Source organism: Anthonomus grandis, chromosome 22 (assembly GCF_022605725.1).
Source record: "Anthonomus grandis grandis chromosome 22, icAntGran1.3, whole genome shotgun sequence".
In the NCBI taxonomy this organism is placed as follows: Eukaryota; Metazoa; Arthropoda; class Insecta; order Coleoptera; family Curculionidae; genus Anthonomus; species Anthonomus grandis.
Genome location: NC_065567.1, coordinates 2,409,561 through 2,424,495, shown reverse-complemented (window position 1 = coordinate 2,424,495; position 14,935 = coordinate 2,409,561). Strand labels below are relative to the sequence as shown.

The following is a 14,935-nucleotide window of genomic DNA, read 5'->3' as shown; positions in this document are numbered from 1 at the left end:
TGTAATGAAGAATTTTAAATAAATAAATAAATAAAATAATAAATATTTATAATGTAATTGCATACATAAACATTCAAAGGCATAAACATATGGTTAAAGTATGAAAACAAAAGAAAAATACATATAATAAAACAATATTCATTATAAAGCAATTAGAACAAAAGTTTTAAATAATCTTTTAAATGATTAAACTTTAACAAAACTTTTATTCATAATAGCGTTTAACATCTGCAGAGTATTGCATCAATTATGATGAAATCTAAACTAATAACAGTAATTTCTTTTACTTGACAGGTAAAATTTCTTCATTTCTTTAAGAGTTGGTGCCATGTAATAGAGTAAAACTTAATTTATTGTATTCTTCTTTGGCGTATTAAGTTTTTTTTTTTTAAGAGGTTTAGGAAATCTGCAAACAGACACCCTGGACGTTGGATAGGGGTGATTCCTGTTAGACGTGAAGGATAGTGTGGGGTTGGAGTTGGCCATGGCCAACCATAGCCAACAACATGGGCATGCCCCGACCCACTAAAACCCATTCCTCTAATCAAGTTTTCAGGGTTAAAGCACACTGATTACGTGATTAGTCAATATTTTAAGGGGTTTAGGCACATTGTGTACATGCTTAGTCAAATTTTCAAGGGAAAGGTGCACTGGCTAAGTGCTTTGTCAATATTTCAGGGGTATACAGTATTAATATTTATGAAAAATTATACATAAAGATATAATTGAACATAATAGTCATATATGTAATGCTTAATAATTCTTCTTCGAGGCCTATAATATATGCTGTTCCTAATTATCTTATGATAATAAAAAATACCAATCCTACATTTTAAATTACTAATAATAAGAACAAACAGTATACAGTAAATCAACTTAATAAGTAAAAGTAAGTGGTGAATATTGTATATTGGCACTATATATAGGTATTGGCACAATTTTGGACCATTGGATATATATATTCACAGTGATTTTTAATTTGCTTATTATTTAAATTCCTATATTTGCCCTTTTAGAACTTGAATTTTTAATTTAACCCCCTTAGACTGTTTTGATGTGAATTTAGTGAATAAATCCACTTTAAATGAAACCCGACTAAGAAGTAAGTTACTAGAACGAATAAACTCCCATAACTGCCAAACCGTTGAAACATAACCTCTTAAAAGAACAAAAGAAGATTCAACATCAGGAGGATCTTTAGGCACCAAGCCCCTTTGTACAGAGCGATTACAGCATGCCCTCCCCCCCAAGTACTAAATCTCTTCAGTTCTCCTTGGTCCACCAGGATATGATGAATATGCCGGTTCACCCTTAGGTTCGGTAAATTCATGGATCGTATATTGAACATCTGGATGTTATGCCACAAAAGATTGATAATTATTTTTTTAATTATATGTGAATTTAGCGAATAAATCCACCAAGTACAAGCTTATATGTTTTTACCCCTTTAAAATAATATTTAAGTTTTGAAACCTGATCAAAAGTTATCAACCGCTTAGTAAAGAGTGAATTTATCAAATAAATTAATTAAATATTAGCTTGTATCTTTTAATACAAATTTTAATAACAAATTTTTTTAAAGTTTTCAACTCCTTTTAAGTGTGAATTTAACGAATAAATCCAATAAGAAATGTAACATTTTACCCTTTAAATTTAATTTTATTTGAATAAACTCATAAAAGAAAGCAAACCTTAAAACTAACCCCTTATTTTGAACCTCCAAATTGCAAAATATAGAAATTTAAATTTTATGAAAATGTACAGCCAATCGTCAAAAGAAAACGTTCCTATTATAATGCAAATAGGTCCAAAAAATAAAAGAGCATGCTCTTAAATAAAAATATATAAAACTGTACATTACCTCCAAGGAAGAATACAAACTAAATAACAAGAAACATGAAATAAATATAAACTACGTTTACGTTTCCCATCCGCCTCTGGTGAACGCACAGAACACAAAGAGGAAAATAGAAAAAAAACATAAATGGGCAATGGGGATTTGAGCTACGGGAAAGGTTCGGATCGCGTCCACTTTGGCGCTAGTAACACTGTCCCATTTTATTTTCTGTTTTCTATTTTGACTGACAGATGGCAGCACTATATGCAAAAAAGTGTGCTTACTTTTCGTTTCCTGGTAGTTGGCTGGCAGCTGGCAGAATAGTGATTAGTTTCTTATTATATACTGTTGTGACAATTTGTGTTGTGTTTTATTATTAAAAAAACAAACTAACAGGACATTATAGAATAGATTATAGTGCTGTAACCTGTGGTAAATTTCCAGATTAGGGTTGCAATTTACAAAACTATTATTATTTGTTTAATAAAGACCTAGTTTTCAGGTAAGATTCTATATACTCTCTTTTATTTTAATATTAAGGTTTTAAAATTCTAGTTTCTCTATAAATAATTATGTTTTCTACTACTCCACAGTCACACCCAAAAAAATGTTGTGTAGCTGGGTGTCTGAATCAGGATGGCAAGAGGCATAGATTTCCAAAAATGATCCAGAAATATACAATGTATGGATTTCCATTATTAATCCACCTAATTATCATTGTTTATCCTTGGAACAAATCTATAATCGTTTTTATGTTGGCGATTGTCACTTTAAAGAGTACTGCAAAGTGCCAACCAGTAAGAGAGGACTCAAAAGAGCAGCAATACCTACTCTTAATATTGAAGGTAAGTAAATGAATGAATTACTATTAAAATAATATTTATGTAAATCTTATTTAGTAAGATTTACATATATACTTATGTAAGTTATTTTATTATTTAATTTTTTTCCTTAAATTGTTGGCACAAATTGGTGGCAAACCTAAAATATAGGGACCCATATTTTTTTTTCAATGAACTGGGTTTTCCATATTGAATTTATTGCAATTAAAATGTTCACGTTTTACTTATATATATCTACATATAGAATGATATTACTATTTTATGTTTTAAATAAAAAAATATGTTTTACTAGTAAAAGATCTTTCAAGTTCAGTCCTCTTACCACTAAGGGCTTTGGGTATAAAACATTCACCTTGAAACCTGTTTTTTTTTCTTTTTTATACTAACAATACAGAATGCTGAGTTTTTAAAAATAAATTTTTGATTATTGGGCATTAAAATATTTTATAAAAAAGTGAAAATTGCTTGTATCTTGCACTTAATATTACCTTTTGGCTGAGGGGAACAAAATAATTTGATATTTTAAACCCCGCATCTTCAACTTACCAAATTTAACACTTCAACTTTAACTTTAACAAAGGCTTACATAATATATACTTACCTGAAATTGTTGTTTCTGAGAGCAGCTTTTCAAATTTAAAGATAATGGATCTGTCTTTAGTTGATTTTAAAAAATATGAAAAGCTATAGATTTTAAACTTGAAAACAAATGATAAAGTATCAAATAGGTACTTTATAAAAAAATGAGTCATACCTTTTAGAGTGATATGACTTAATCCTGAGTTTGAGATGTGGATTAAAACTTTCAAACAATAGAATTTTGGTTTAGGTATCAACTTTATATAAGGATTCAATAAATTATATTAGGAAGGTTCAAAATATCATATTAATTTTTGAGGCTTAAGCTTTAATAGAATCATTTTAATTTGCTTTCAAATATTTTTTTGCAAGATTTTTCATATATGTAGATCTTATTTATAAAAATAAATTAATTTTAACATCTTGATTTTCTGAGAGTAAAAATTATTTACATTAATTTATATAATCTAGGAAGCAACTTTATATTTAAAGCAATATTTATTTTTTAGGGTATGGTGCTTATAATGCTGAGCTATTATTAAGCAATAAAGGACATATAATAAATGGCACATATTATGCAAAAGGTAAGATTTCTTCAAAATTCAGAATAGAATATATTTATATACATTTTTAATATTTTCTGCATATTTTTTGTCACTTCTAATATATGAAATCGCTTAAATATATGTTTTACATAATGATTATTAACTAATGATGACATTAACGAATTAATGTTATAATTATTGAAATATTTATTTTTAAAATTAACGTTGAGAAGACGTCGACCATGCTTTTAAATTAATGCATTTTGATACCTAATTATGATTCAATTAGATTTGGATTTTGTTTATATTTTAATTAAAACCTTTTCATTTTACTTAACATTTGTTAAAATAACAAGTACTGCTTATTGCCTTTTCCCAAAGGTTTTTTAGCACTTCCCACCAAAAAATTATTAGACCTTCATATGTATCTAAAAATATATAATAATTTTTTTTAAAGGTTCCGTCGATGGGTCCATATGTTCTAAAGTTATCAGCCAAACTAATGTGGTAGAAAATATATTAGAAGTACCTATAGAAATAGCTGATGAGAAATCCTCATATGCTTTAAATCAAAAAGATATTCCTGAAAATACCTCATCTTATATGGAAATAATTGCTATAATAGAAAATTCCAACAATCAAATAGATATTGAAAAAGTACCATTACAAATTGTACCTAATGTCTCAAGGAAAAAGGAATCTGCTAAGAAACGTGAGTATACTTACATATGTATACATTTATTATATCTATTTTATATAATTCATTTATTATTATTATATTTATTTATTTTTTTCTCCTCACTAGGTCTTATTCGTGTTTTTTGTATTGCCAATTTTATTGATATTCCTTTAAACAAATGCATTATTTGAATATTAAAAAAATATGTTTTTAGGTCTTGAAAAAAAGAAGGTTTTCATTAAAAAGTTTAAATGTTCATCGTTCCATTGAGTTGACACCAAAGGCCAAAAAATGATACACCAAATTAACATCTTGGAGGAGTGAAATATATGGAATGGAAAAAAAAATTAAATCCTACAAAGAGAGAATAGGTATTGCCGAAAAATATGTCAATTCCACAGATTTTAAAAATCTCTTAAAACATATTAATAGTCCTACTTACAAGTTCATTATAAAATGATGTATATTATTATATCTATCTTCACCAATAACAAATTATTATTCGTGAAATCACAGAAACGTAGATGTATCAGAGACAACTATTTTTTTCTGCATGTATGTTATTTGGTAGTATGTTATGTATTTAGCATAGACATAATGCAAAATAGACAATACTTACAAAAGGTCGCCAAGAAATGATAAGTCGAAAATTCACCTTCATATTTTTAAATTTAAAATATAATACCGTGTAAATGCATATTATTATGTAGTACTTATTGATTTTAAGATTTTTACTTGTTTTAATAAATATTTTGTTAGTTCTATATTTGAATTTTATTTATGTTTTTGATAATGTCTTTTTCAGATCGTTGATTGAAATAATAATAGGCAACAAAAATTAATTTTTTTATAATATTTCAATTGATGTTCGGAGGTAAACTGCAATTCTAAAAGAAATGTAATAATATTTCTTCAGGTTACCTGAATATTGATTGAAATATTATGGGGAAATTAATTAATATTGTTAATTAATATTATTATTTCAACAAATTTTTAATGTTCATTTCTCCATATTTGGTGAAGGGGCCGGTATACATTTTTACAGGTATCTTTGCTAGTTCGGATCGCATCCACCGTTTTTATGGCGTTTTGTCCGCAGAACTTTATTCGGAGATTTTTCTTCTATCCTTGGTCTGTTTTCTGTGGGTGAATGTCACCAGGAGAATGACTTCTCTGCATAGAGTAATTAAAAGTATGAGAGGGTTCAATCCCATAGTGACAATTAGGCATCATCTTTACTCTAAACTCGATTGCAGCGTGCGGTTGCGGTCTAACCGAACTAAAATAATTGACATTTGTCACAGTCGGTAAAATAGTCTACTGTAATACCGATCCGTCATAGAAATGACAGGCAGATTTCTGCCTGTCATTTCTATTTCTGTAGACTATTTTACCGACTGTGACAAATGTCAATTATTTTAGTTCGACTATTCAAAATTTTAGAATGGCGCGAAATTTAAAATTATTGACCCATTAAATCAATTTTTAACAGCGTAAAGGCTGTGACTCTCGATCACAAACTCTAAAAAATTATGAAATAGTGCAAGTGTATTAATTTAATTTTTGAAGAGGCTAAGAGTGATAATGTTTGTAATTTAAGTTTATTTTATACATTTTTTAATTGAATACGTTAGTGTTTTGACATTAAATTCATCAAATCTACTTTTAAGCTGTTAAGTTAATGCATTTAGGCCCTTCAAAAAAATAAATCGTTAATTGCACTTTTTCACTGATTTTTAGAGAATGTGAAAGAGATTTTACAGCCCAATACGCTATCAAAAAAAGATTTAATGGGTCAATTATGTAAGACAATATTTTAGAGATTAAGTATAATATATTTAGTCCTATTTTGAGAATTAAATGCTCGATACTAACAATGTTAATTTCACTGTTATCAACAAATTAACAAGGGTAGGGGTAGAATTTAAGTCAATTGTAAAGTAAGTTTATAATTTATTGTCTTAAAAGGGATCCTGATACAATTTGTTTTTGTGCTGCTTTAGCACAACACTCCATGGTATGTATTTTGCTTTTTACATTTTACATTTTAAGGAATTGATACAAAAATTACAATTTATCAAATTTATAAATTAATTATTTACAGACATAAGAACTATATTTCTCAAAAATATGCCCTAAAAATTTTACGTTTACTACCTACTTTTTTGTACAGAGGGTACCCAAAAATGTTAGGGGAGTGGTAATATATAAAAACTAATCCTGTAATTACAATATTCTTTATGGAGAGTATGATATTAAAAATTAGTTGACACTGATGTATACCCTTAATTCTAGATGTCATCGGTCCTTTTTCTTAAATATTCAAAGAGCATCCCTGGATCTTACTCCCATCTTATCGAGGTGAGGTACCTCCTTGAGTAGTGACCTGGTAGAATGGAAGTTGTTTCACTTATTGTGCTTTTGGTACTTCCTAGCAGCAAAGCACTGATGATACCTTTCGTCAGACCTAGTAAAAAGTGGTCTAGCATAATTATGTTCATTCTGAACATTATATTGAGATTGCTGGATTATGATAGCAGGTAATAAAGTCTATGTATCTTCCCAAGTACTTGTGCCTCAACCAGTACTGGGGCATTTTGAATAATACTTGGGCCAGCAATTGGGAGAGCACACTTTCTTAAATGAGTATGTATAGTACTAGTAAATGAAATATCCTCAAAATGGTCCTGACATAAATAACACCTTGTTGAGGTTGGGCTTAAACCAAGTATTTTAAACCATTGGGACCTCCTAATAATCAGTTCACACTCAGTTCACATTCATCACTCACTTTCAGGAAATTTAAAGAAAATTTTATTTTTGTATGAATCTTCAATAGGACAATAGTATGTATTAGAACAAGTGGGTGCCTTGCATTTAAAAATTAATTTTCCTGGTGATGACATTATTAGGGCAGTTTTAAAATGGTAAACAACAATTTTAGGTGACCTACAACATGGTGAAAACTATTTGATAAAAAAAATTGCACTTATCCCATCCTAGGGATCTGAAACCACACAATAAAACAACAAAAAAGCTTCTGCCTATATGATGAAATTACACTTTAATGACTTTAAGTTACATTTTTAACTATTTTTTGTTGAGAAAAAAACAAAAGAACACACCCAATGGACGCCCAAATAAAAAGGAATAAGCAATGGCGACGATCGATGATGCGCAGGTGGGTGATGGCAAGGAAGGAAAGAAAATCGATAATAATAATGACAATTATGACAGAAGTTGGCCCTCGATGCCGTCTAACCGAACTAAATATCTTAGGTTAAGGTTTAAAACTTGATGATCAATTTAGGCTACCTTTCAAACACTCTTTTAATATTCATTTCTCTATGCTTCTCTGAGACCTCCGAATATGGCCTGCTAAGCACTTTACTCTCTCCCCTCCCCACCCCCTCCACCGTAGCGAACGGGATTCGACGCTTTCGGACACTCGGTAGTCGGTACGAGAAGGCGGAATTAGTCCTACTCAGATTTTGTCCTACGGTCGATCGGAACGGTTCGGCTTTTCCTCGAAAATCCTGGGTTTGTATTTCGATATAGAAGCAAGGATAGGAGGTATTTATATTTGACAACGCCGTATTTACGAATTTCGGCAGCTAAATAGCGACCGATGCGATGGATTGTCTGTGTCGCAACTGTTAATAGCTAGATGGCGCACGCGGGCGGCAACCGTATTATTAAGTTATATGGAAATATGGGGTATTCTGTATAGTCTATATGTTACAGTCAATGATGAAAATTCGCACATTAACGATAATGGCCGGGCAATAACGTAACGATCCAAGTAAAATAGGCAATATATGAGGTAAATCGAAGTTTTATGACCAATATTCTCTATTTTCTTAAAATATTCAAAACCTAACCCAACCTTGGGCCAACCCAAGTCACCAGGACGTTGTGTAGCCAATAAATTTTAATAATGCTTAAATTGATGTCCAGTCGTTATCATTTGATTAGACAAAGTTAGGGCGAGTTAGGTTGGCCCAAGGTTGGATCAGGTTTCGTATATTTAAAAAAAAAATAGAGCATATTGGTCATAAAACTTCGATTTTCCTCATAATTCTTTTGTCTATTTTATAATAATTTGTATAAGTATAAAACAGATTTAATTTTAAATTTAAATTTTATTAAAAGTTTCATACCTTCTAGCTTCATTAATAAATTCTTGATCAAAAAATCTTTGATTACCAAATCCTTCCATCTTTACAACACACACACACACAACAATAAGTTCTAGGTTGAACGGCCTTATTCGTTGTAGTTGTTGTATGGTTGGTATCACATTCAATTTCACACAGTATCCCCCTCCCTGAACTGAATACTGAATTTCGGTCACTTTGCTAAGAATATTTTAGAGTTCTGACAACACTGTTTTTAACCGTTCGGCCGGATTCGTAAACGTAGGACAAATTCCGAGTAGGATCAATTCCGATCCCCCGTCGGTACTTACATCTTCGGATTTATTCGTATATCTACGTCATACAACAAAAGATCATCCTTTTATTTTGGCTTAAATTTTAATGGGGTCTTCAGTTGGGGAATAAAGTACCCAAATTTGAATTTTTATACAAAATTAACAAAATTCTGTATAACGATTTTAAAAACACATTTTCTCTCCTAAGAGCATTTCCTACTTATCAATTTTTTGAGTTAAATCCAATTTTTGAGTAATTTTTAAGCAATTAGATTCTTCAGATTTTTGTGGGCATAAAATGTGGGCCATTTTCAAAGAATCGCCTATAGCTTCTTTAATATACAATTTAGGGCTAAAAGGTATTTTACCTTTTTTTGGGCATTCTTACCTAGAACTTAATTCAAAAATAAAAACAGTAATTTTCCTCACAGGTTTAGAGAAAGTAAGAATACTATAAAAATAGGTTTTCTCTTCTAAATTTTCGAAGTTGATATTTCGGCTTCTATGGGCACTAGCTTCAAAAATACAACGGTTTTCATCTTAGTTTCGTTAGTCGTTCTGAATCCAACGAGACCTTTCTCAAAGTCGTAGCTTCTTTATTAACCAAGATAATAATTTTTGACCAAAAAAAATTTTTTTTTTGGGTTTTTTTAGTGAGAATTGTCAGTTTAGGGCTAACATTAATATTTCTAAATAATCTTTTTAACAAAAAAAAAATGGTACCGTGTGAGAAAACGAAATTGCAAGAAATTGCTTTTGTTTTTGCCACATTTTTACATATATCTCGGCTTTTTCTTGAAAAATCAAGAAAATCCTCGAAAAAACCCGGTTGTCTTATTCCCATACATGAATTCTATGGGACCTAATCTTTCCCTTTATATTGTGGCACTCGTATAATTGGTGGAAAAATTTGTCATAATGCTTTTTTACCAGTTTTTGAATGGTCTTTTGCCAGAAAAAAAAAATTAATTTGGAGCATATTTTGAAAAAATGCTCATAAAAATATTGGTGCCTGATTTTGCTTTAAAATTGAAAAATGCAAAGAAATAGGCTTTACGTTCATTTTAGAGTAAAAGCAGTCATAAACTTTTTTAAGGTACTCTGAAGTAGTGCAGGATTGAAAAATAAAAAATTAAAATTTTTCCATAGGGCTCTTGATACAGATAAAAACCATTTATTCGAAAAAAAAAATTGTACCGTGGGAAAAATCCAGTTTTCTTTTGTTTTTCACACATTTTACTAATTTTACATTTTTACTAATATCTCGGCAATAGAAGCCGAAAAAATTTGGTTTTCGAGGCTTCTTAGGGCAGAGTAGTTTCACCACACACGCACTTTCACCAAAAATGTAGGAAATAGAGAAAATATCGTTGATTGAGAATATGGGAAGATGCGCAACTTTACGGGCAAAATCATACCACTAAAAGCGGCCGGCGGATAGATGGCGCAACAAGAAGCGCGCCCCAGTCTCGTTTAAAAATCTCGTGTATCATTTCATTGTCTGGAGAGCGGACGAACAGGCTTAGGAGTTTTCGCACACACCTAGATTATTAAATTTGAATTTCCTTTATTATTTTTTAATAATTTTAATTGAGCAGATTTATTTTGCTTGTTTTTAAATAAAACTTGTTAATAGGTCGGCACTTAAAATGAATATTTGCGTTTATCGTGGATGCAGTAACGTGAAGGACAAACAATATAAGTTTTTTTAAGTTCCCTTTAAAAAAGCCAGAAATACTCGCTGAGTGGATGAAAAATTGTGAAAACCACAAAATATATGTTATGGATGAGGTTTTACTAAAAAATAGACTTATTTGTAAAAACATTTTAATAAAGACTACATTTATATAAGTGGCGGACGAACGATGGTGCATAAGACGGCTGTTCCCAAATTTGGAAAAGTCTTAATAGAGCTTAAAATCTTTAATAAGAGCATATTTTAACATTTAGTTATTTTCTGTGTGACTAACTTTCTTATTTTATATGGGACACTTGGTATGGTAGTACGTATTACAATAGAAAATCATGTTCAAAAAGCAATGATACCCCATTTGCTACTTTTTTGTATTATAATCATAGACATTTTTTTTTTTAATTTTAAATAGGGTGCCATGAATGAGATAAAGTCTTAATTTTCAATTAAGTAATCACGCAAAAATAGTTTTCACTGTATCTTATTACTTAGATCTGTGATGAGTTACTTATTTTATTGAGTATTACGTCACTTATAGCCAAAATGAATTTAGAAAATACTATCTGACACGCTCAAAAATTGAAAAGAAGAAGATAATAGACTTTTTTATGTATTTAAAAGAAATATAAACGTAAGTCTTTAATGATATCTTTCGTTATACTTAATTTAATTTAAGTTCAATAAGTTTTAAATACAATATTTTACTTAAGGTATAATAAATTTTTTTTATATACCTAGGAGATGAGGTTTAATCTATTAATCTTTGAGCTCGTTTTTTCTTTTCAATATCCTACCTAACTTTGTAATGAATATTAAAATTAAAAACGCTAAAAAGAACGAGAAGACCTACTTTTTAAATAAAAATACCTAATTCAAACCAACGTTTTCGGTTCAGTTATATCTACTACCGTTATCAAGGTAAATAAAGGGAAAATAAATTAAATTAAAGGTATGAACAAAATATACGTATGTTTTAAATTTCTCGTTAATACTTCCTTTACAACTCCTCCCTTTAAATACTTTTAATAATTACTTTTTTATATAATTTCACGGTTGATTAATAGCTTGACAAACTGTTTTGAAATATAACAAAAAATTCAAATGTTACATCTTTTAAAATTAAAGTGATCTTAATGTAATTTAATGATAGAAAATATATGAATATCATATATTTTAAATTATTAATTAATTTTGAGAATGCTTGTTCTTATTGATGGCTTTGCTGCAAGGCAATTGCCAATGCCAACAATGCCCTGTTCTACCTCTCTTTTTAACAAAGGAATCATGAAACAAGTAGTAAAAACTTCATCAGGTTTAATAGAGAAAATATTATCGTTGATTGAGAATATAGGAAGATGCGCAACTTTACGGGCAAAATCGTACCACTAAAAGCGGCCGGCAGATAGATGGCGCAACAAGAAGCGCGCCCCAGTCTCGTTTAAAAATCTCGTGTATCATTTCATTGCACAGAAAACAGACCAAGGATAGAAGAAAAACCTCTGAATAAAGTTCTGCGGAACAAAACGCCACAAAAACGGTGGATGCAATCCAAACTAGCAAAGATACCTGTAAAAATGTATACCGGCCCCTTCACCAAATATGGAGAAATGAACAATAAAAATCTGTTGAAATAATAATAGACAATATTAATTAATTTCCCTATAATATTTCAATCAATATTCAGGTAACCTGAAGAAATATTATTACATTTCTTTTAGGATTGCAGTTTACCTCCGAACATCAATTGAAATATTATAAAAAAAATAATTTTTGTTACCTATTATTATTTCAATCAACGATCTGAAAAAGACATTATCAAAAACATAAATAAAATTCAAATATAGAACTAACAAAATATTTATTAAAACAAGTAAAAATCTTAAAATCAATAAGTACTACATAATAATATGCATTTACACGGTATTATATTTTAAATTTAAAAATATGAAGGTGAATTTTCGACTTATCATTTCTTGGCGACCTTTGTAAGTATTGTCTATTTTGCATTATGTCTATGCTAAATACATAACATACTACCAAATAACATACATGCAGAAAAAAATAGTTGTCTCTGATACATGTACGTTTCTGTGATTTCACGAATAATAATTTGTTATTGGTGAAGATAGATATAATAATATACATCATTTTATAATGAACTTGTAAGTAGGACTATTAATATGTTTTAAGAGGTTTTTAAAATCTGTGGAATTGACATATTTTTCGGCAATACCTATTCTCTCTTTGTAGGATTTAATTTTTTTTTCCATTCCATATATTTCACTCCTCCAAGATATTAATTTGGTGTATCATTTTTTGGCCTTTGGTGTCAACACAATGGAACGATGAACATTTAAACTTTTTAATGAAAACGAAAATATTGCTTTAATTATACTTGGATTAAATGAAATTTGAATGGACGGATGGGTAATAACAGGAAGGAAAAAGGAGAGTAAAGGTATGGGAAGTGAGGGTTAGAAAATGGGTACAAGAGAACCAATGGAAGGAGGGAGACTTACTATAGACTATAGGGACAGCTCAGGGAATCTTCTCAAAGGGAAGCCGACTAGCACTAACCACTTTGGTAGAGTGGCGTGGATTCAACAAGAGATCAATAAAATATAAGCGCCACCTGTGTTATCCCGATGACCAAGAAAACAGAAAATTACTAAAAGCACTATACCTATAAACCTGAAAGAAAATCTCACAAGGAAGAACAGACAGTTTTAAGTGAATCTATATTAAAAGAAAAGTTAATAATCAAACATATTATTTTAAAAACAAGTTATGTTGCCCTTCTTAAATATAATGTCTATATCAAGACTAAAATCACATATTATGTTGTTTGGGGCTAAAAGTTCGCGTGAGTACTTTCGAAATAGGCCTATTTATCCAGTTTACAAGATCTATACGGTCTATTTCAATAAAATAACTAATATGCACCTAGTTATTATGAAACTATTCAAAACAACGGTGTGGTAGTAAAATCTAATAATGAGAGTGATAACAATGTAATTTTGAGGTTAGTATTTAGTCTAATATACTACAGTAAAGCTAAAGAATGTTGATAGGACTTTATTTACTGGTTAGGTTGTTTTACTGACTGCATGGTTCACTATACGTCACAAACATTGATCAAACCTGGCTCCAAAAGGGCTGCATGATTGCGATGGGGGACCTGGGTGGATCGGTTTAACAGTGAATGTCAATGTAGATGTTGTGGAGGTTATTGGAGTAGATGAGTGGAGATTTCTACTTCTTATAATAGTGGATAAAGACCATACCGGGGGATAAAAAAAAGCCTGAAAGTGGAAGAATACCCAGATTGAGGAATCGCCAATAGAGTAAGTAGATATAAGCATTGATGGTTAAACTTAACGGTATGCGTGAGTCTACTTATATAAAATTACATGTGTAATATGTAGATTATCATAAACCAAGATGCGAAATGAAAATATTAGGACTTACCAATGGAATTGGCCTTTTCTCGGGAACACAAAACTGGACACTTAAACAACGAACCTTGAAAAAGTTGGGATTTAACTACACCACTTATAATCCTGCACTATTGCAGTATGGCATTTAGTATCCACAAATTAAAATACACAAAAGGTGAGTTTTCAACTTTTCATTGGAGTAAAATCGGCAAAAATACCAAGAAACAACCTTCTTCAAGGCTTGATCTTCAAGACTCCTAGAGGTCAAAGATTTTCGCGCCAGAAATGGTTTTAGTAGAGATATAGGAGAATGAGCTGGGATCTTAATGGCTAGGATATGACTTCTGACATTAGTGAAATCAAAACAATTAAAAAAAATTAATGTTATGATTAATAATTTGAGTTTCATCATGAGGGTTGAAAATTATTGATATCAAAAATAGAATTAATACTGAAATGATAACTGTTTATTTTATTAATTTTAGCACCAGAATAACTTAGAAATTGCCTCTTAAAGTTCGATAATCGAACTATGCTTTCGCTAACATTTTAGATTCATTTTATTTTCTTATTCTTTATGTATCTGACGAAAATAAACTGTAACAGTTTAAAGGAATATCAATAAAATTGGCAATACAAAAAACACGAATAAGAACTAGTGAGAAGAAAAAAAATAAATAAATATAATAATAATAAATGAATTATATAAAATAGATATAATAAATGTATACATATGTAAGTATACTCACGTTTCTTAGCAGAATCCTTTTTCCTTGAGGCATTAGGTACAATTTGTAATGGTACTTTTTCAATATCTATTTGATTGTTGGAATTTTCTATTATAGCAATTATTTCCATATAAGATGAGGTATTTTCAGCAATATCTTTTTG

At 29.8% G+C, this 14,935-nt stretch overlaps 1 long non-coding RNA gene across 1 annotated transcript; it reads left to right on the top strand.

Moving 5' to 3' along the window:
- The first annotated feature begins 2,158 nt into the window (after positions 1-2,158).
- On the top strand, positions 2,159-5,099 carry LOC126748626 (uncharacterized). The gene is made up of 4 exons (XR_007664784.1): positions 2,159-2,682; positions 3,768-3,842; positions 4,261-4,515; positions 4,697-5,099. It is a non-coding gene; the product is annotated as an uncharacterized LOC126748626 (long non-coding RNA).
- The last annotated feature ends 9,836 nt before the right edge of the window (positions 5,100-14,935 follow it).